The sequence below is a fragment of the Triplophysa dalaica genome, chromosome 10 (assembly GCF_015846415.1).
Source record: "Triplophysa dalaica isolate WHDGS20190420 chromosome 10, ASM1584641v1, whole genome shotgun sequence".
Lineage (NCBI taxonomy): Eukaryota > Metazoa > Chordata > Actinopteri > Cypriniformes > Nemacheilidae > Triplophysa > Triplophysa dalaica.
Window position 1 is genome coordinate 17,565,659 of NC_079551.1, and position 22,585 is coordinate 17,588,243.

The 22,585-nt window shown below is 43.3% G+C and overlaps 1 protein-coding gene across 2 annotated transcripts in view; it reads right to left on the bottom strand.

Annotated features, from left to right (window-relative positions):
- The window catches only part of add3a (adducin 3 (gamma) a), a 79,424-nt gene that overhangs the window by 40,032 nt on the left and 16,807 nt on the right, over positions 1-22,585 (bottom strand). Inside the window, exon 2 of one of the 2 annotated variants that reach the window (XM_056759917.1) lies at positions 22,367-22,411. The gene's annotated coding sequence lies outside the window, so the exon portion shown is untranslated. Of the gene's footprint in view, positions 1-1,627; positions 1,754-22,366; positions 22,412-22,585 lie in introns of those variants that run through there. The other variant, XM_056759918.1, reaches the window with a different exon arrangement.

The following is a 22,585-nucleotide window of genomic DNA, read 5'->3' on the forward strand; positions in this document are numbered from 1 at the left end:
TCCGTGCACATACTTGAGCAGCTCTGGGGGTTTTGGGATATGTGGGCGGGGCTTGTAAAGCATCGATACAAGAATGATATACTGTTAGCCCGAGGATATGAGAGCAGACTTTCCAACGCTCGATACAGCAGGCCGACAACTTTTTTCAGCACCAACTTTGGAAATAGATTTACGAGCCAACATCTAAACCATCAGAGATGATGCTAAACCTTACAAAACAAGATTCTTTTTTAAAAACTAATTAAATCAATAACATCAGTGTTAAATTGATTTACACCGAAAAACAATGAAAGTTTCCTTTAAAGGAATAGTCACTCAGAAATAAAAGTTCTCTGATAATTTACTCACCGTCATGCTGGACCAAGATGTATGCGACTTCCCTACTTCAGTTGAACACAAACAAATAATTTTGTGTTAAAATACTGTAATGTCATATTATTATACTTTCGGTCAATTGGTGAAGCTCCAAAATTAATATTTTGAGCTTATTCAGTAAGATTAGAATTCAAACAGATTTCAGTGCTAAACTCAAATATGTCTGCACATGAATAAGTTGAAATCCCATTGGTTTGCATGAAAAGAAGATAAAAACATTTTAAAATGAATGTCTAGTTTGTGTAATGTCCTTGATAAAGGAAATTATATACAGCTGAGTACATTTTCATTTTTAAAATTAGTTACATATTTAACTATGTGTACTATTTACAGATCTTTCTACAATATTCAAACATTATCCTTTCTGCTCTTAAATACAAACAGGACATGAAGGTTTATAAAAACACCAACAAGAATCATGTGAACCGGTGTGGTTTTCACGGCATTTCATCTATGAATGAGAAGCATTCATCTGTAAACTCCATAAGTAATGGGCCAAAGGGCCTGAGAGAAACCTGCTTTTATGCCCACTTAAGATCATGTTCGTAAACAAAAGTGTATGAAACACAAACAAGACATATGTTGCCCTGCAGGCGGAGAGCAAAGAGGGTTTGTGTAGACAAGAAGACACACGAGTCAAGTTTCAATATTTGTTGACAACAAACACACTATTCTTCTTCCAACACAAGTTTATTTGCACGTACACAGCATCTTCACCCATTTGCACTCCCAAAAAGGTCAGCCCTTAGGCCATGCAAGTCTTTTTGCTATTACACAAAGTCTGTTGTCAACAGTCTGACCTTTGACCTGCCCAAGGATCAATCTGTCAAGGTTTGTCCAAGCATTTCTCAAACACACAGGAAGAGGCCCAGAGTCAAGTCCATCTGACTTTGATTCAGAGCTGGAACCTGGCCCAGGATTGGCCCTGCTTTGTCCGCTAATGAATTATTTATTTTCCCGGCCACAAGATGACAGCTTAGAGAATTCGGTTTGAATTCAACTATAATTTACAAACAGCTCGCTGTGTTCCGTTCATAACCACAGCCTGGTTTTGGGATATCGCACGCTAATTTTGGGTGTCTAGCTTCTTGAACAAATCCATATTTTATTCTAGAGAAATCCATGAAGAAATCAGGATAGCAAGGCAACTCCATAGTACAGCTCTGCTGAGGAATGCAGCTCAAAACCACCGGGGAGATAACAGCACAATAATCTGAGCGAAGGAGAAAGGCAATAAAGAGAGAGAATTCACCTGTTCCAGAACGTCCTGACTGGCCCTTCTCACATTCAACATCCAGACGTCCAGCGTTCCTGCAACGGACCTTCAGTCGCCACAGGAGAAGATACGAGAGAAGTTATCTCAAAGAGCTAGGAGTGTCTGCGGGAGAGTAAGAGCCCAAAAAAGAAAGACACACATGAGGGGAGGGGTGTCTCTGATTAAAATTCTCTCAGCACATTGAAGAAGGCTGTCGTAATAAAAGCCCTGCCGGCTGGCTTTTGTTCAAGTTTTGTTCTCCAGCTTACTGCCTTCTTTTGGTCTTCTGGCACTCCTCCTGCAACCCAAGGGAGGTTCAGGGAGGGGGCCCGAAATGAGGAAAAGAGAGAAAGAGTTGGCCCCCTCTCCTACTTCATTCCTTTTTCTTTTCTTGTCCTCTCACTCGCTCTTCAGATGTGGTATTCATTGGTTTCTGAAGGTTTACCCCGTTCGAACAATGTGTAGCATCGGACCGCAACAAAGCCGAAGCTTTTCAAAGTCTCCTGCAAACTAGAAATGTCTTTGGTGCCGAAAGTGTTGAGTGGAAATAAGGTTTTGCTTTGTGGATTTAGAGATGAAAACCAGCTCGGACAGCGATCGAACTAGGTTGGTGCCCCACATCCAAACCATCAGATCAATAAAATGGTTTTCAAGTGCAGTCATATGTTCTTTTGAAGAATGACGAAAATATGGTGTATCCATCCCGAAATTAAAAGTCAGACCTATATGTTACTTACTCGTAAAGATTCTGTGGTAAATCTAGATGTGGTGAGGGAAATTGAGAGCAAGGGTGGAAATAAACAAGTGCTGCGGTTCACCCTAACAGCTCAGATTTGCATTCTTCATAAATTCAGCTCCATTAAACCCAAACTCAACACGTCTATCTCATGGGGTTCACACGCTGGGGCTGCTTAGCACCTCACACGTGAAAGCCAAAGCTAGAAGGGCAACACTTAGCCATGAACTTTACGACTTCTGCGTCACCAGCGAGGTTTTTTGAGCACTGTAAGGTTTACTTGGACGTTTTTTCTGCAACACGTTTGAAAGAATGTTTCCGGAACAAAAAATGGGGCTCCCATGTAGTTATATCATCTTAATGGGTCTTTAGTATTGTCGAATGATTGCCTGATGGTCCATTTGTTAACTGAAGGCACAAAAGTACCCAGTGAGAGTGACACTGAATTACCATCTCAATAACTCGTCTTACGGAGTCTATTGAAGTTCTATGGAACAAGTGATCATTAAATGTAGGTCTGGTTCGTCTTAAAAGTAAAGTCAGACTGAGGTTGGTAAAAGTAAATAGGAATTATTTTACTTTAGTACATATAATTATGACGGAAGAAGGACAAAAGAACACTGTGGACTTAAAAAGAATAGGCATACTAAAATGAATGAAAACAAGGCTGTGAGGAATACGAGTTCAATCTGTTTAATGGATACCATGGTTATGATCGTTCAGCCGATAAAATCACTCAAAATAACTAACAAAGACCTACATTTTTTTGATCTTTTAGCTTTCTTAAGAGCTGAATGAAAATTTCATGAAAAATGTTCATTTAAAAACTTTTCACAATTCCTCAATTGTTTGATTATTCTCTAATGTTATTAACATTTCATAACATTTCAGCATATTTATGGCATTTTATGCTATAATCTGCCTCTATTCAACTTCTAAGATACTGTTTTTCAAAGCGAGCTATCATCCGTACACTCCACCCCACAAATGAACAATTTCAGACTATTTCTTTGTGCTTACTATTAACACATTTACATTGCAACAATTACGCTTAATTAAACAAGGGATGCAGAAATTGTTATTGCAAGTAAAAAATGATTAATCATGCGGCACCAACTTCAACCAGTTTTAAAATGTACAACGTCCATAAAAATGTCCCAACATTTTTGATGACTCATCAAGCACTACACAGATGTTTGTCCAATCAAATGCCCTCTAAAGAGAATGTCCCTCCCCCAATACCACCTGCCTCTGAGTAACATGTAGCAAATTTTAATTTACAGTCATTATGAAACTAAACCATTAAAAAAAAAAAAACTTTTACTTTGTACAGCACTTCTAATATTTAAGTTGCTTTGAATAAACATGTCTGCTAAATGTAATGTAAATCTGTCTCAAGCCTCTGTCTTAAAGGATCCAAATACTGGGCAAATCATTCACACAGAGTTCTCTTCTATCCGACCTCTGGTTACTGATGTATTTTTAATTGTCGAGTAAGCGACAGAGCTCAGCTAAGGAGTGCTGACTAAAGGAGACAGTAAGAACCAGCAGTTACGGTAGAAGATATGACCACAGACAGCCCAAATGAAAGCCCTCAGCAGGGCCTCTGTAAGCACTGGTCTCTCAGGGACCTCAAAAATCAATACGTAACCAATTACTCATGTAGGAGGAAAAACCTCATGTGGTCCAAAAGCTGACAAAGAAGGACAGGACCCAGCTGCAAGTCACAATCTGCTAATGTCGAGAGAAACTCAAGATTCAGAGTGTTCCAGAAATTAAATTATGACGTCACAGAAGGCAAGTTCTGCAAATTTCTCTGGATTCGAACATTGTTGGACACAGTTGGGATAAATGTATAAGTGCACTAGTGAACAAATGTAATATAATGTAATGAAATATATAATATAATAGAATCTAGTGTTATAAATATATAACACTAATGGTAGTGATTTTAATGCAAAAATCGTGCTGCGGCTTTAATGTACAGTACGAACGCCCATGAGGTCTCAAGCCAATATCCTGGAATGTCTGACACATGGACGTGGGCTTTTTTGACATGGAGCAGAGTACATTATGAGGCCCCAGCCTTATCTAGACACAAGTATATCATAAAGACAAGCAAAATCAAGGAAAAGCTATCAGGCCCCAACCTGAAGTTTGAAGGCACTATCTAAATGATAGATATGGGAAAAAATTACAGTAACAATTCAGAACATGTCTTTTCCTGATGTACAGGGCCCGGTTGCAAGAAACCTCTTAGGATAAGAAAACCCTTTATTTCCATTTTAACAGTACTGATGTTTCTTACCCTAAGTGGTTTCTTGCAACTGGGCCCTGGTCTGTACCACAATCCTCAACTCCTTTTCTCAAACCATTCTGACGTTGCTTCACAAAGGTCAACATCAAGATGTGTGGGTAAAAATTAGCCAGCTATGAGCGACACAGATGTGTAAAATTAAAATAATGCTGCAGGGGTAAATAAAATATGTTTCTATGAGTTATTACCAGTCTTTGAATCCTCTCTAGGTATGAATAATCTATGAAAAACAATTAGCCGTGAGGTAATGGCATGCAAATGATAAACATGTTACCACTAAAGAACAGTAAAAGAGTGCATGTGGACTCGTAAATTACTTACTTAGTGACATCAATTAGAAAATGACTGGAAATGTGTGACCTACACTAAAAAAATCCTGTAAAAAACAGACATTTTCTGACAGCTGGGGCGGCAGAAAAAATTAACATTTTAGTGTAAAAAAGGTTTTCATGTTTTCTTGTAAATTTGAAGTCTTTTTATGTAATGTGCCTTTTTTACTACATTCAAAAAATATGTATTTTTGTATAAAATAACAGTACAATTCGTACAGCCATTTTTTAGCGTGATTTTTTAAAATAACAGTAATGTTCTGTAAAATAATGTTTTTTACAGTGTGCCGGTACATCTTATACTGCTTCCACAAGCCCTTGGTGATCAAATATAAAGCCTTCTGACATAATATTTTGACTTGCCAGATTGGTAATGAACTGTAAATGCCAAATGAAAACCAATCTGAGCATGCATGACCTGTATTGTACACTTTGATAAGAAGAGAGAGAAATCATCAGATGACTGCCTACCCGCAAGTGCATACTTTATGCTCTAGACTGTAGTGCATACTAAACTACTAAATCATCAGTGCAAAAAACATTGGATGGATTAAACCAATTACATTTTTGGGGACCATTCAATTAAACTGCCAAAAACATTGTTTGCAGTTGTATTAACTTAACAGCAAATACAAAGCTTTCTTCACTGAGGAGGAAATAAATTCCAGATTCAAACCCCATTAAATTTACATTTTAAAGGTGCCTAAAACATTTGGCTTTTTAAAGTGCAATTGCAAAACCATCTATGCGTGATTTCCCTACAAAGAGCAATAAGCCCATTATTTTTGGCAGGACACGGCCAAGATTTCCAAATATACAACATTTATGAGCCTTTTCCTGTTTCTGCGCCAGAATTAGGGCTGATGTTAGATAAACTGTGTTTTTGGACGGGGTTGATAAGTCAAAAACGTGGTGGGTGATGAAAAGGGTTGGACACACTCGAAGGTCATTTGTGTTATCTGTGCCAAAGCTCCAACAATGGCTAAAAATTCTTATCTGTAATAAAACACTTGATGATAGAGATCTGTGCTGATTAATGTGACGCACAAAGATGTTGTTATAAATACTTGTTCATTTTAACGTCAACACAGTTGTTCATGGTGCATTAACGTCTTGGTTACGTATGTAACCTCAGTTCCCTGATGGAGGGAACGAGACGTTGTGTCGAGAACGACAGATGGGGTTCGCCCTTGAGAACCAATCAACTCTGACTACTATAGAAAAGGCCAATGAAATTTGGCGAATGCAATTTGCATGCCGGGCTCCGCCCCCGGAAATCCGGTATAAAAGGAGGCCGGCGTGCAGCATTCACTTACCTTTGTTCTGAAGAGCCTGAGACCTCTCAAACTGCAGCAGAATACGATACGTGTTCGTGGCATAAGGGACACAACGTCTCGTTCCCTCCATCAGGGAACTGAGGTTACATACGTAACCAAGACGTTCCCTTTCTGTCGGTCTCTCGACGTTGTGTCGAGAACGACAGATGGGGTTGCCTATGGAAAACGCCACAACGCTGTATCGCGTCACAATCTCTAGCGAAGCGACGGTAACAAGCCTGGGCGTGTCATCTCGAAGCTTTCGTGAGACTGTAACCTTCCAGTGTGGTGGTCGGGGGGTTCCAGAGCTTTCTTGGAGAAAGATGGGTACAGCCCTGACCGGTAACTTTCACGGACGGGGCCTTAGCTCTCTATAGGCGAGAGGCCGTCCAGATCAGTTTACACCGGGTAAGCGCGACTCTTAATCAGAGAAGCGCTACAGAGGCCACCTCCTACCCGTGGGGAGGAATATGGTGGATATAGGTATGGTCTCGTCCTTGGAGGAGAACGCATGGAACGTGCGGACTGAGTAGTTAACCGCGAGGTGGAGGCCCACCTGGGGAAGCTCATGGGTTACCAGGAGTGGGAACCATTCTCATGAGGATACATCAGACGGAACAGCCCACGGAGGGGGTGTTACAGACGTCCGGTAGCACTAGGTCCGGTTAGAGCTATCTGTGATAGCTCACATGGTATCCCGGCCTAAGGGGGAAGGCTGCTCTGCCCAGCCAGCCCCCAGGGGGTGCTTGTTTGGTGATGGATGGAATGCCTATTCTTAACCAGTGTCTGGGTAAGAAGGGAGGCTGGTGAGGTACCAGTTTCTTAGCGATGTGTTCGGGTAAGAAGAAAAGGTAAATAGCACACTGACCCAACCTGTTAGAGGGTGGAAAGGTGCTTTCGCAGGCATACGCCCCCCCGGATGCCAGTCCTACATGTCGCCACGCAGGACGTGGGCTGACACCGGGTTTACGCGAAGGTTGTTAACCCTTGCGAAGGTGTTTGGGCATAGCCCAACCCGCAGCTCTACAGATGTCTGCTAGAGAGGCGCTTCTGCCAGTGTCCAGGAGGTGGCTAAACTCCGTGTGGAGTGAGCCCTCACTGCCAATGGGCATGGGAGATTCTGAGATCGGAATGCCGTCGTAACGGCGTCCACGACCCAGTGCGCCAGCCTCTGTTTGGAGACAGCCTTCCCCTTCTGCTGTCCTCCAACAGACACGGAGCTGGTCAGAGCTTCAGAGCTCTGCGTGCGGTCCAGTACGTACTGGACACAACACTAATCGGGTTGGGTCTTCCTCCCCTATGGGGAGCGCCTGCAAGTTCACCACTTGGCCCCGGAGGGAGTAGTGGGAACTTCTTGGGCACGCACCCGGGCCTGGGTCTCAAGATAACGTGAGAGTTTCCAGGGCCGAGTTTAAGGCAATCCAGGGACACGGAGGATGCTCTGTGGTCCCCTACCCTCTTGAAGGAAGTGAGCGCCGTCAGGAGGGCCGTCTTACTCTATGAGGAAGATCGGAACCTCCGAGGGGCTCTTTGGGGGGCCCTGAGGCTCCCCAGGACCACTTAGGGTCCCAAGAGGGTATGGAGCGGAGATGAGGCGGATTCCGCCCTCTCGCTGCTTAGGAACCTGGTGACCAGGTCGTGTTGCCCTAGAAACTTTCCACCGACTGAGTCGTGATGAGTGGCAATAGCGACTACATACACTTTCAGTGTGGAAGGGAGATGTTAGTCTCCAGTCTCGTGAGGAGGGGAACACAATCCTGATCAAGCACCTCAGTGGGTCTTTCTCGTTGAGAAAGACACCAGGACGAGAAGAGGCACCGTCTAGAGGCGTGTAACCGCCTAGTAGATGGGGCCCTAGCCTGGGTGATGGTCTCAGCCGTATAGGGGGAGTAGCCATCTTAGGATCTTCTCGTCCCGTCTAGAGACCAGACATGGGTGTTCCAGAGGTCTGATCTGGGATGCCAGAACGTGTCCTTCCCCTGAGAGAGCAGGTCCTCTGTCAGGGGAATGGTTCAGGGGGAGTCGCTGTCCAGAGCATCGGCTCTGAGGCCAAGTGCGGTTAGACCGGTGTGGTGTAACCAATAACACTTGGTGCTCCTGCTCCCTGACCTTGCACAGAGTCTGTACAAGAAGGCTCCGGGGGGGAAGGTGTGCTTCCGCCCATCCCGCGGCCAGCTGTGCGCAAGGATATCCGTGCCGAGGGCAGGGACTATCAAGCGGGCAAATGGTGGTGTTACGGGAGGTGAACAGGTTTTACCTGGGCCTACCCGAACAGCCTCCAAATGAGCTGGACTGCACGGGGGTGGAGTCGCCACTCTCCACGAGGCATAAACTGGCGAGAAAGCACGTCGGCTGTCTAGTTCAGTTTGCCCGGGGTGTGTGGCCTGCAGGGAACGAGTCACCTGTTGACTCCACCGGAGGAGGCGTCGAGCAAGTTGTGTTTAGCTGCTGTGTGCGAACGCCACCCTGACGATCTGTATTCGCTACAGCTATAGTGCTGTCCTCGGAACAGCACGTGTATGTCTCGCACGAGAGGCCGTAGCCTGCTCAGTGCAAGTAGCATAGCCCACAACTCTTGGCAATTGATATGCCAGCGCAGGCGGGGGTTCGTCCAACACCCCACCTGCGTGCCCGTTGCACACTACACCGCTTCCCTGCAGGGAGACTTCAGTCGTCACCACGACCTGCCTCATAACCTGCTCAGAGGGACCTGAGTCCGTCGAAAAAGTCATAAAGACTAGGGGTTATGGTGCGTCGGCAGCAGGGCGGCATCACCATGCGCCTGCTGCCGGTGTGCCACGCTCTCCTCGGAACTCGACTCTGAAACCAGTGTTGGAGCGGTGTCATGTGCATCAACTCGAGGGGTATTAGCCCGCGAGGACGCCATGTGTCCCAGGAGCCTCTGAATTGTTTCAGGGGGACCGCTGTCTGCCTAAAATGTTCATTTCAGACAGTTCAACACTGGTTGGGCACAACTGCGGACAGGTGTGCCGACATGGTGACAGAGTTGAGTTTCATACCGAGAAAGAGGATGCTCTGCACTGGGGAGAGCTTGCCCCTCTCTTGGTTGACCTGGAGTCCCAATCGACCTAGGTGCCGGAGCACCAGGTCCCTTTGTGTACATAACAGATCTCGCGAGTGTGCCAAGATAGGCCAGTCGCTGAGATAGTTTAGTACCCGCTCGCCTTCCTCCTCTCAGGGAGAAAGGGCGGTCAGGGACAGACCGAAAGGGAGGACTCTGTACTGATATGCCCGCCTCTCGCACGCGAACCGTGGGAACGGCCGGTGTCGAGGAGGATCGAGACATGAAAGTAAGCGTCCTTCAGGTCGATTGCCACGAACCAATCCTGACACCTCATAGATGTCAGGACGCGCCTCTGTGAGAGCACCCTGAATGGCAGCTTGTGAAGGTGCTCTGTTCAGGGTACGCAGCCTTTGGGGGCAACCCGCCGTCTTTCTTGGGAACGATGAAGTGCGGGTGGTGACCCACTGAACATCTTGGTTTTGAGGGACGAACTCGATGCCTGTTTTGCCAGAAGGGTGGTGACCTCTACCCGAAGTACGGAGGCGTCCCTGCCTCTGACAGAGGGAGAGATGATGCCCCGAAACTTGGGTGAGTCTCTGGCGAACTGGATCGAGTAACCAAGACGGACCGCCCTCATTAGCCAGCGAGACAGTGTGGGCAGCTCTCGAGCTCCCAGGGACTGTGACAGGGTGACCAAGGGGACGGTCTGCTTCATCATTCCCACGGGGGGTGGTTCGTCGGCTGGCAGAGCTAACCATGTCGCGGGGAGTCCCCGGAGGGAAGGTTTTTGCTCCGCCTGCTTACCTGCCTGGCGGGACAACGGCACGCACTGTCGGTTTGAGAGTGGTGACGGCTGTCGTATGTGTACGACCTCACGCCTCGCCAGGGTGTGAGGTCGGTTCGCCGAGCACAGTCCAGTGGAGTGTGCGATCGGCTGCAAGTAAACCCGGGGAGAACAGAAAACTCAGTGAGTAAGTGGGCGCCAAGCCCTAACAAGGGCCCGGCTTTGGTGACGAGGCAGGAGTCGTCCCGTACCGACCGATCAGAGCCGTGGCTGTGAAGGTTCGGGCCCGATGTTGTTCTCCCTGGGGTCTTCCCGTCAGTGTCCCTTCTCGCGAGGAGGTTGCTGACGGGGTGGAGGTTTCCCCCTCGACCTCTGCTTCCGGGGTGCCGCCTGTGGGGGCACAGGAACCGGAGCCGATGTCGAAAGGGTCCTGGGTTGCAGGGAAGCAGACGTCACGTGAGATCTCGGAGGCCTGTAGGCGGCCGAGTCGCGGCGTGAAAAAAATGTGGTTAATTGCCACTGTCTGCTTCGCCGTCAAAAAACTGCTGAGCGCAGTCCTCGACGGTGTTACCAACAACCCACCCTGCGAGATGAGTGCATCAAGAAAGCGGACTTCCTTGCTGTCACTCTTCTGCACAAGGTATAGCCGGGGGTGTCTCTCCTGGACCACTACCGTGGACATCGTCCGACCCAGGGCCCGTGCCGCCGCCTTAGTCGCCCGTAGAGCGCTGTCAGCGGTGGCACGGAGATCCTGCATTATACCCGGGTCGGCCTTACCCTCGTGGAGCCCTCTCAACGCCCTGGCCTGGCGGACCTGCAGGATGGCCAAGGCATAGAGAGAGGAGGCAGCCTGGCCCGCAACCTCGCAAGCTTTCGACACCAGTGATGCCGAAGTCTTACGTGCTTTGGACGGTAGGAGTGGTCGATCCCCCCCCAGGTGGTAGCCGTCCGCGGCACAGGTGCACCGCAGGCGGACGTTCCACCCGGGGGATCTCGACGCAGTCCTTGGCTGCCTCACCATCGAGGGAAGTAAGGGAGCCGGAGCTGGTTTCACTGGAACGGTCCGTGAGTGGAGCGTTCCAAGTTTTACACAGCTCCTCATGCACCTCCGGGAAAAACATGGCACCCGGGGTGGGCGCGGTTTGCACCGCGCACCGACCTCGGGAACCACGTATCCCCGGGTTAGCACGGATGACATCACTTCTGCTTCCTCCTGAACTCGACCGCTGGGGGTGGAGTTTGGATTCGGCAGAGTCGGATGCCAGTCTCCCTCCGATGCTGCGAGCGACATCTCATCTACGTCACACATCGTTTCCGAGTGTGTGCGTGAGGATCCGGACGGTATGCCACCGCCGGTTGGGGAACGTTCAGAAGAGCGAATCGGGGTGCGATCGGCCCGTGAGCACTTGGCTGGCGGGTTTACGTTCGCAGAGTTCCCCGTATCACTAACGCTGCTAACGTGGGTGGTCATCGGGGCCGTAGCCACAGATGTCACAGCCCGGGTAGCAGACGAAATGGTGGCTGGTTCCCGTAGGAAGACAGCCACCCGTGACCGCAACTTCTGAATGACAATCTGCCCGCAGTGCAGGCAGATGTGTCAACGAACGCTGCTTCAGTGTGCTGGACGCCCAGACACCTAATGCAGCGATCGTGTCCATCCCCCTCCTCGATGAGGGTGCCGCACCCAAGAGAACAGCGGGACATGCCGCGCTGGAGAATGCTCAGTCAGTCCTGAAAAGGACTTTTAGAAAAAATCTCTAACACCTCCGGAACCGCCGAGACGCCCAGGGGAAGGTCGCTGCAGGAAGGGACGATCCGCTGTAACACGTCGTAGCACCAGCGTGTAGTTGTAGAGGATTGAATCCTGAGTTGTACTCATGAGCGATGGCTCTGAAGAACAAAAGGTAAGTGAATGCTGCACGCCGGCCTCCTTTTATACCGGATTTCCGGGGGCGGAGCCCGGCATGCAAATTGCATTCGCCAAATTTCATTGGCCTTTTCTATAGTAGTCAGAGTTGATTGGTTCTCAAGGGCGAACCCCATCTGTCGTTCTCGACACAACGTCGAGAGACCGACAGAAAGGGAACTAATGTTAACAGTTACAACTCATGATTTTAAAAATGCATCAGTAAATGTTTAAATGAATATTAACATAGATGAGCAAATGCTGTATTGTTCATTATTAAAGATGGGATAACACGCAGTTTCTGTCATCTCGTATTAATGTTGAGCAACTATACAGTAGTATTGCATACTTTGTATCTTCGAGGAGTATTTAGTTTGATCAAATTTATAAAAGACTGATACAGCTGTACGATTATTTCCCCATCTTTAAGGTAGGATAGTTCACTCCACAATAAAAATTCTGTCATAATTTACTCCCCTTCATGTAATTTCAAACCTTTATGACTTTCTTGGTTCTGCAGAACACAAAGGCAGATATTCTGAAGAATGTTGGTAACCAAACAACGGCGGTAACCATTGACTTCTCTTGTACATAGTCCAAACCCAGAAGCTTACTTGCTCCAATCTTTCTCTCTCGTGTCTGAAGCTGACGTTACCAAGGTCATTGCATCTAATCACCAGACTACCTGACCGCTAGATCCCGTTCCCACCCATCTACTTCAGGCCATCTCTCCATCGGTGGTGCTAGCTCTAACCCACATTAACAACTCTTCACTCACCCCTGGAACATTTCCCTCTGCTTTAAAGGAGGCACGTATAACCCCGCCGCTGAAGAAACCCCCCTTGATCCTGCCCTGCTAGGAAACTACAGACCAGTATCTCTCCTCCCATTCATTGCAAAAACCCATGAGCCTGTGGTAGCTGACCAGCTCTCCTCATTTCTCACACAGAACAACCTCTTGGACTGCAACCAGTCTGGTTTCAAGAGTTGTCATTTCACCAAGACTCCACTACTCTTAGTCATCATAGCGGCGCTATGGTAGGTCGATTCTTACATCTTGGATAGGTCATTCAGAGTATCCTGGGGAGGGGAGGTCTCTGAGTCCCAGCATCGCAGTACAGGGGTATCCCAGGGCTCAGTTCTTGGACCGCTTCTCTTCTTCATATACACAACATCCCTAGGTTCTGTCATTCAGAAACAAGGCATGCCTATCCCTGCTATGCACAGCTCCACCTGTCATTTCAGTCTAATGATCTTATTGTTTCTGAGCGGATTTTAGCAGGCCTGAATGACATCTCACTCTGATGAAAGGATCATCACCTGAAGATGAACCTTGCTAAAACTGAACTGCTCGTGATCCCGGCCGGCCAGAAGACTCAGCACAACCTTTCCATCCAACTAGGTTCATCAACCATTACTCCTTCCAGAACAGCCAGAAACCTGGGAAAGGTAACCAATGATCAGCTGAACGTTGCAGACCATGTTGCGAGCACTACCCGGTCCTGTAGATTCATTCTCTTCAATTTTAGGAGAATTAGGCAAGGCAAGGCAAGGCAATTTTATTTATATAGCACATTTCATACACAGTGGCAATTCAAAGTGCTTTACATAGAAGAAATTAAAATAATAAAAAGAAATAAGAGTAATTAAAACAGTTTATAAAAGTTAAATACAGTACAGTACAGACAGTCGGACGAACATTGGCACAGTGCTCATTCATTAAATGCATAGCTAAACAGATGCGTTTTGAGTCTGGATTTGAAAGTGACTATTGTAGGAGCACATCTGATCTCCTCTGGAAGCTGGTTCCAGCTGCGGCTGGCATAATAGCTAAAAGCAGATTCGCCATGCTTTGAGTGAACCCTTGGTATTTCTAGCTGATATGATCCTAGTGATCTGAGTGATCTGTTGGGTTTATATTCATTGAGCATATCTGCAATGTATTGAGGTCCTAGGCCATTGAATGATTTATATACCAGTAATAATACTTTTAAATCAATCCTAAATTTAACTGGGAGCCAGTGTAAAGACCTGAGGACAGGAAATTATACCTTTCCTGTCTGAGCACGCTACTCAAGTTCTTGTCCAGGTTCTCGTCCTGTCCAGACCAGACTATTGCAATGCTCAACTGGCTGGTCTTTCAGCTTGTAGGACCAGACCTCTTCAGATGATCCAGAATGCAGCAGCAACAGTGGTCTTCAACGAGCCGAAGAGAGCACACGTCACACCTTTCTTAGTTGGGTTGCACTGGCTCCCTATAGTCACCCGCATCTAATTCAAGTTTCTGCTCTTGGCCTAAAAAACTATCACAGATTCGGCACCCACATATCTCCACTCTCTAATTCAGACCCTCTAAGCCTGACCCCTGCGCTCTGCAATTGAACATCGTCTTGGTGAACTGTTCTACACCAACCAGCCAAACCAGATTACCTTGAGTACTTTTAGCACAAATTTAGCTAAAAATGTTTCTTTTAAACTAGCTTAGCCAATACTAATCATTTAAGAGCCATACAGTACAAAATGTTGTTTTCTCACATTCATCTTTCTCCTCCTTGAACTGTCTCTGGTGTATCCAAAAGCAATAAGTCAGAGACTAATGAAAAATCAGTTTAATAACTAAACTGATCTCCTGTCAGTGTGTGAGAGGTCAAAAGGCTGTGTATAAGAGCTGCAACGGGGCAAACAAGGTTGCAGATGTTATATGAAGGCAAATCTATGACAGTGAGAAGAATACTCACAGTTTCACATTAAAACCTCATAAAGATTATCTGAGGTCATGCAGGTCAGAAGGAGGTTGCATTAAACTCACCGACAACCCAAAATAATTACAAAAATGTCAGAGCGAGCAAGAAAGAATGTGTGTGAGAGAGACAGAGAGAGACAGAGGGAGAGACAAACCAATAAAACAGGCCTTTGAGTGTCTCTGCTCTAGTTCCTCAGCCAGAAAGCCAAACGCATCGTTGCACACTAGTTCAGCCTGGGACAATGTGTCTGTTGATGGGACACACAAAGTATCAGACAGGGGACATTGTGAGACCCAAATGAAACTAAGTATCCCCCTAAAAAGAATACAGTAGCCCGTTTCAGCCACTGAAGGCAAAAATTCAACTCTGGTGCTGGACGAAGCCTATACATCCACACGAAACTGCTATGATGGATTGGCACACAAGAACAACAAGTACAAGGCTCAAAATAAAGTGAAGCCTCTTTTTTCAGTAAGTATGCAACATCGAAGGAATGTGCAATAAAATTTTAATTCAATAACACTTTACAATAAGGTTGTATTTGTTAACATCAGCTGCTGTGAGGTAAACGGCCAACTGAATAACCGCACAAACACACACACATTTTGTTTTCTGCATTCTATAGCAGTTGAGTCACTTCAGAGCGGGGATGAATTATTTCCTGCAGTCTGACTCTTATTACATTACAAGACCACAGAACAGGAAAATCAACACCTTTACAGTGTCATCTGTGCCCGTGAGGATGGGTCTCTCTTCCAAAACCTAGAAAGCTCACTTCATAGTCTACTGCCTTTAAAGCAAGCTCTGAAAAGGAACAGTTCACCCCAAAATATTTTTTTTGTCATCATTTACTCCCCTCAGATTGTTCCAAACCTGTATAAATGTCTTTGTTCTGCTGAACATTAAGGAAGGTATGTGGAAGAATGTCTGCAACCAAACTGATCTCATACCCCATTTACTGCCATAGTAGGGAATATAAATACCATGGGAGTCAATGGGGGATGAGGTCTGTTTGGTGAACTATCCCTTTACTAAGATAAAAACTCATGCCTAAATATTGGTTAAACTGTAAATGTAAGTTATTTTTAAAACATTTTGCTGTTAAATAAATGCAAGTATTATTGACTCAACACCTATTGTGATACAAAAACATTGAGCTTCCCACGAAGCAACACTGACTCTACCAATGATTTGTGTTTCTTTGACCAATGGAAAACAGAGGCACGGATCAGACCAATGGAATAAAAAATTCACCTTTGAAAATGTTTAAATATATTAAAGCCATATCTAAAAGTCATGTTTCTTCAAAAATCAAAACATGGAAATCATTGTTTCCATATGACTACATGGATAACCTGATAAAGAGAAAGAGTGGTAAAGTGGGAAGTGATCCAAGCAGCATGTGTTTGTTGTTTTCACAAGATATTATCCAAGATCCAGAGAAAGGCCAGCTGGAAAAAACATGGAGGCCTTCATAAACCCCACAGCATAAGGAGAGAGAAAACGAGAAGAGAAAGACAAATCTTTCACAATCTCCACAAATTCTCATAGTCTGAGATACATGTTACATCATGTATGAGTGTTTATATCATTAAATACATATTTCACATAATCCATTCTAGTGAATTAAATAGGCTACTACACAAATGAAAAGTCATTCTTCTCCTTTTTTTATTAAACTTGATTGAACTTGATAAATGTAAATAAAAGACAGCTGAACAACAGTTGAAAAGTATGATTTCAGTCTATCATATCATCATAAAAATCAAGATGCAGTGTTGCTTGGCAACCAACAACAATTAAAGGGGATGTGCAACAGTGTTTCATGCATTCTGACTTCTTTACAATAATAAACGTGCGGTCTCCTCATTATTGACATGGCCAACTACTCCAAAAAACAAGTTTGACATATTATGTAGCATTTTTGTGCTCGATTCAACCCCCCAACGGTTCGTATAGGCTTCGTAAAGTTTTTTAAGAACATGAAAAACCGTTACGTTACAACCTTTCCAAGTCCCTTATTTGGCAATTCTCCCGGAAAACCACATCCACGACAAGGCGAAAGAAATATCCTGCCCACTTGTCAACCAACGATTGATAGGAAGACCCAACTTATATCAAGATTGGCTGCGATGTGGCCCTGACGCTAAAGCTCGTTACTCTTGCAATAGTGAGAGAAATTGAGGTGTGTATATTAGTTCACTGCATTTCAGTGATGGATGTTATATAAACGGTGGATACAACGCTAGATTTGCAGATCATTTGAAGCTGATAGATAGAGCAGTCCCAGCACTAAATGATGCCGGACATGAACTGGGAAGTGAAACTGAGTCATATGTCTGTGTTTTGTTGGCAAAGGGTCGGCAAGTGCTTTAGTTTCGCCTTTCCCCCCGTACGCGTCGTATGTTTTTGGAAATAATCGTACAGCTGTATCTGTCATTTATAAATGTGATCAAACTAAAGACTCTACGGATATTTGAAGGGTACAATACTATTCTGTAAGTACTCAAGATTACCATGAAAAATGCGGAAACTTTCTGCGTTACGGTCACTTTAAACTCTGCTCTAATGCATAACATCCTATATCTGTGCCAATACACAGTTTTTTTTATATCATTGATTAACTTATAAAGGTTTCGGATATACACTAATACCTTAAAAGTAGTTGTTTACGCTCCGAACCTTTGCACAAGTGACATCATAATGAAGGTGGGAAGTGCTGTAATCGCTCTGTGGAGTTTGGTGTGCAGTGAAAAAGAAAAAAAAGTCAAGCGTAGGCTTCAAAAAAAGCCTTCTGGGACGACTTTTGCAGTCCAGCCAAAAATGAGGCAGCAGAGAATGACTCAGATTGCCGATGGGACTTCCATCTGTTTGGTTGAAGTGTGTAGCAGTCTGTGTTTATTTGTTATTTAAAAGAGCCGCCCATTGTACTTCAAAAGGGGCATAGCAAACATTAAACAGATCTTAAGACATTATTCACCTATTGATTACTTCTTACAAACCTACCATTCAGAGGAATTTGGACAGTGATTTCTCGCTATGTGGCAATGCTTAAGACGGTTTCCCGAAACGATGATGGAAACAGAATCGGAAAGTAGCTCTCAGGCTCTTGTCGTTCTTTTTTTGGAACAAAATCCGCATAGCTCACAGTGAAGCATGATTTAAAGGATTACAATAATAACAACACCCCAAAATCCACTTTACCAGTAATCCTGAGTAGAACGGTTGCATTAAGTGGATTTAGGCGAAATAAAATAAACAACATACTGTAAATAAAGAGAGACCATACTCGATTATCAATGACGGAAGCTAAATTATGTACAAAAAGTGAAAAGATTTGTGCAACTTGCATTGAAAGAGGAACCTGAATCATTTGAGGGGATATGAATATCAGCATATAGGATGTCCTTCAAAAAAAGTAGAATAGGCGTTTTTCACGCTTAGGGTTTTTGACTTTGGCATGTTCCGGTTACAGCAGTATCCAAGTCTAACAAGAGTGTCTGGGTTAAATGTCTTCGTATAAATAATGTAAACGCCTGTTTAAAGTTAAGATCTTAATTTAAAAACACTTTGCAGCTAAGTGGGGTCTCTAGTACTGCTGTTTTGATCCTAATCTAAGGTTTGTACTGTTTATGGGAGAGCAACAATGTCCACTCAATTAGATGGAGTAGATTTTACTCTGTTTTTAAGTAAAGAGTACCTAAATTTATCAGCTATGAGTCATGACACACTAAAATAAATTAGATAAAGTATACCTATTTTTGTCAATGAACACAAGATTAATTTGATGTCACCATTATTGTGATAAGTGTTCACTTTAGTTGAGTTCACTTTTAGTGTGTCATGATTCATTGGTGATAATATGTAGATACTCTTTACTTAAAAACATAGAATAAAATCTACTCAATCTAATTGAGCGGATATTGTTGCCTCAATTTTATTGAGTAGATTCAAGAAGTTTGCAAATAGATTACTTTGTTACCTAATTTATTTAAGTAAAATTTTACTGATTTGCATGGGTAATATTTACTAGTGTATGCTTGGGTTGTTTTAACCCATTGTTAGGTCAAATATAAACATATTCTTTGATCATTTTTAACCAACTGTTGCGTTTGTCCATTTTTAGCCCAATGGTGACTTCAAAAAACCCCCAACATTTTTTGAGTGTACTTGCTGGTTTTAACTACTGAACCGCTACTAATAAATCCAGTGATGATGTTCTCCGACTCATCTTATTCTTTATGTCTGTCTGGTTTGGTCCTGCCTGGTTAATAAAATAAACGTTACGGTAAAGGCAGCGCATTGTGCTGGACAAACATCTCCCAATTCCTCCCGTCAGACTCGGATCACACTTTCTGTTTCTATTTTTTTTAAATGTCGTCTGTTGTACTTTCTCACTAGTGCTACTGACATTATCAAAATTATTTTTATAACGTAAAATATATAATATCACACGTTTTGAACGCCGTGGGTGCATTGGATCATTGCCGCGCATTATGTATGTGTGTGTTATTATGTCTGCTCTGTGTTAATGTGAAAGGGGAGTGAATAATTGTTTATGAAAAACATATATAAAAGTAAACGGAAGACCATGATTATTCGGGAACATTAGAATCTTATGTGCAGTATTGAAAGCGATCCATTAAAAGATTTGAGAAGGACAATACAGCCGTTTATGGCAAGCATTTTATAATATGGTCTAACTTATTAATATTGGTTACAGTGCAAATATAATACTTTGTTTTTCTTCACCTTTAATTTCAAAGTTCTACATTTATTAAGATTTCACAATTGAAGTTTTAACATTTTACATTTGGTATTTTGGAGGAACAAAGAAATGTATTTTAATGACAATAAAAAGAAGAAACCTTACCTCAGCAATGTATGATATATGTCACACTATGTTAACAGTGTACCAGTATTTTAAAGTAATTTCTTATTATACAGTGACGCAATATCGTTTAATGACACGCTAGCGAGGGTGTATTAACTCAAAACACTTAAATGAATAATAGCAGTCTGATAGCACAAAACAGATAAATGCACAGATATATATTTTTATGTTTAATATAAATTGAAGTCGCCAAAAAGTCCAATGTAGTGTACAGATAAACCTAAGTAGCTTTAAATGACACAAGCGTATTCTATTAAAATGGGATTTCATTTGTTGGGGAAGTTTCTTTACCCTGCGGTGACGTAGTTTCCGACTCATGTGAAAGAAGCTTATCGGGACTATCAATACAATTTCCCAGCATTCTCTGCTGCTGTCCTCAGATGCCCCAGATTTGCAACATCACTGTAACAGGAGTACTGTTGCTCAGGGGAGAGCGACCATTCAAAAGACAAAGCTCTCCGGATTTGCTTAGAAAGAAATAACTGATCCTAAAACATCCCAAAACACCACTTGATGTTACCCAAGATATCCAGTTATTTTCAAGTCTTACAAGAAGAAATCCAATACACAGAAATAATCACCTTCACCGTTATGTCAACTGTCTGCTTTTAGATTTTTACCCATCAGCAAACATAAATTATACATCTACAGGACTTCAATTGTGTTTCTTGTCTGGCAAATTTAAGCCAGATGTCAAAAATCACTTTGTGCTGGCAGGAAGTGTAATTCAATTCTTCAGCTGGCATCTAACAATGAGGCTTGTAAGGAACGGTGTCTTGTGCCCGGAGAAGTTCTGTTCAGACAGGTATTGCAGGGAAAAAGCAACGCTTACAAAAAATTATCAAATACAACTACTGTAACCATATACTCATGCACTTTAAAAGCAAGAAAACATGTTTATTATCAACCTCTATTTTATGTTGATGCAAATTCATGGAACGGAAGTCAAATTAGGCAGATGTTCACATGATCAAGCCCTCTCACCCTTGAAAACCGCAAAACAAAGCGATGCCACCAAGACTAAGTTAAATACAATTTATTGCCTGTAGAGAGAGTGAACATGGTATTTGTCAACCACAAATTGTTTAGTGAAGTCAATTATTTGCTACTGGAAGAGTCTGAGACAATCAAATATGAAAGCAAAAAAGGCCAAAATCAGTCTTTTCAAGTCATTTACTTTATATCCGTTGCATTATAGGCAATAACTTACATTAAAGGTCCTGTGTGTAATTTTTGAGGATCTATTGACGGAAATGCAATATAATATACATAACTATGAGTTCAAAGTGGTGTATAAAACACCTTACATAATGCCTTATTCTGGTGCAGAAACAGGAAAAAGCGTTGTTTTTTATCACTTTAGAATAGTTTTTATGTACATACACCGCGGGTCCCCTTACATGGAAATCACCATGTTGTTTCTACAGTATCCCTAAACAGCAAACTGCTCTACAGAGCACACATCATAAATACGTTATCTCCTTCAGCAAAGACTTCTAAGTACTGTCTCAGCTACCATAGTTCAATTTAATTTGATTCATAGAGCGTTTTTCGCAATGTGCCTGTTCCACAGCCCCTTCACAGGAGAAAACGCAAAACACAAAAAAAGGCAAAACACAGCACAGCGCATGGTTTTTATAGAACAAGCATGAAATAGTGCTTTGAAAGGGAGGGTTGGAGCCATTGGTTGCAATTTGCAACCTCACCCCTAGATGCCGCAAAATCTTATACACACTAAAAAATTTGTTTCAACATTTATTTTATCTTGGGTGCTTCCTAACCCCCCCAAAATATAATTTAATCCCCTTTTCTCCACACAGTCAAATGCAAAAATGTAAAATGTATGTTGAAATGTTTCTTTTCTAAACTTATAAATAAAGTTGGGAAGCGTTCCAAGTGTTCCCTTTTTAATGTTGTCTATGTTTGCAAAATTTTTAGTCTATGATGTTTGTCACTGCAGATCTAAACTGCACTTAAATGTGTGAAAGGTGGATAGAGGAGCAGATTTTTTGTTTTCTTTTTTGAACAACAGAAGAACCTGCAGCGATGGTAAATTCATCACAAGAGCTCGGAGAAAATGCTAGCGAGATGGAAACAGTTTCGTTTGTGTGGTCATTAAAGTCGCCAGCGTTTCCTGCTCCAGCGCTGTAAAACGTCTCGCCAGTTTGTCGTTTCTAAATCCATGTCATTTATTCGGATAAGGTCCAAACCTCACTTAACAAGCTGTCCACTGCCTTTTTTCCAGAAGAAACAGCAAGGACTTAGATTCAGAATATGAAAAGAACAAGAATGTATTTTCAATACAAATTGAATTTCTAAAAATATTTCTAGAGATATTAGACATTTATAAAAATGCCTACTTTAGAAATAAAGCAATTTAATAAATCATAAAACAGATCAATATTGTGATCTGTTTTTTTAAAACCCTCCTATAAATGTAATGATTTAGAAATTATATTGGACGTTTGTCACTTTAGATATCAGCATCATTATTGTAAAACTGTTCAAACATTTCTCCTATTCATCTGTAGCAACTCTACCTAAGAGTGTTTTGTCCAATTCAAAAGCACATACAGATTTAACAAGGTCGTAAACTTTGACTGGACTCGCTGTGCATTGCATGGAATGCGTTGTGAAGCTGCAGTTCAAGGACTCGCTGTGGGAATGTGCTTTATATAGTCATACCTGCTGGGAGCCGGAGACTGTGCCGCCTGTTAGTTCCAATGACGCCTAAAATAAACACAAACAAAAAGATCATCACATTCATTCATTGGCTAGTAAACGCTGACAAACAGCTAAAAGCAAGCAGCTACAAAAATATTTCTTTCAACCAGCAGAGGTTTTATCATAGATCTCCCTCCAGATGACTATGTGAGTTTCCTCTCCGATAGTGACGCACAATTT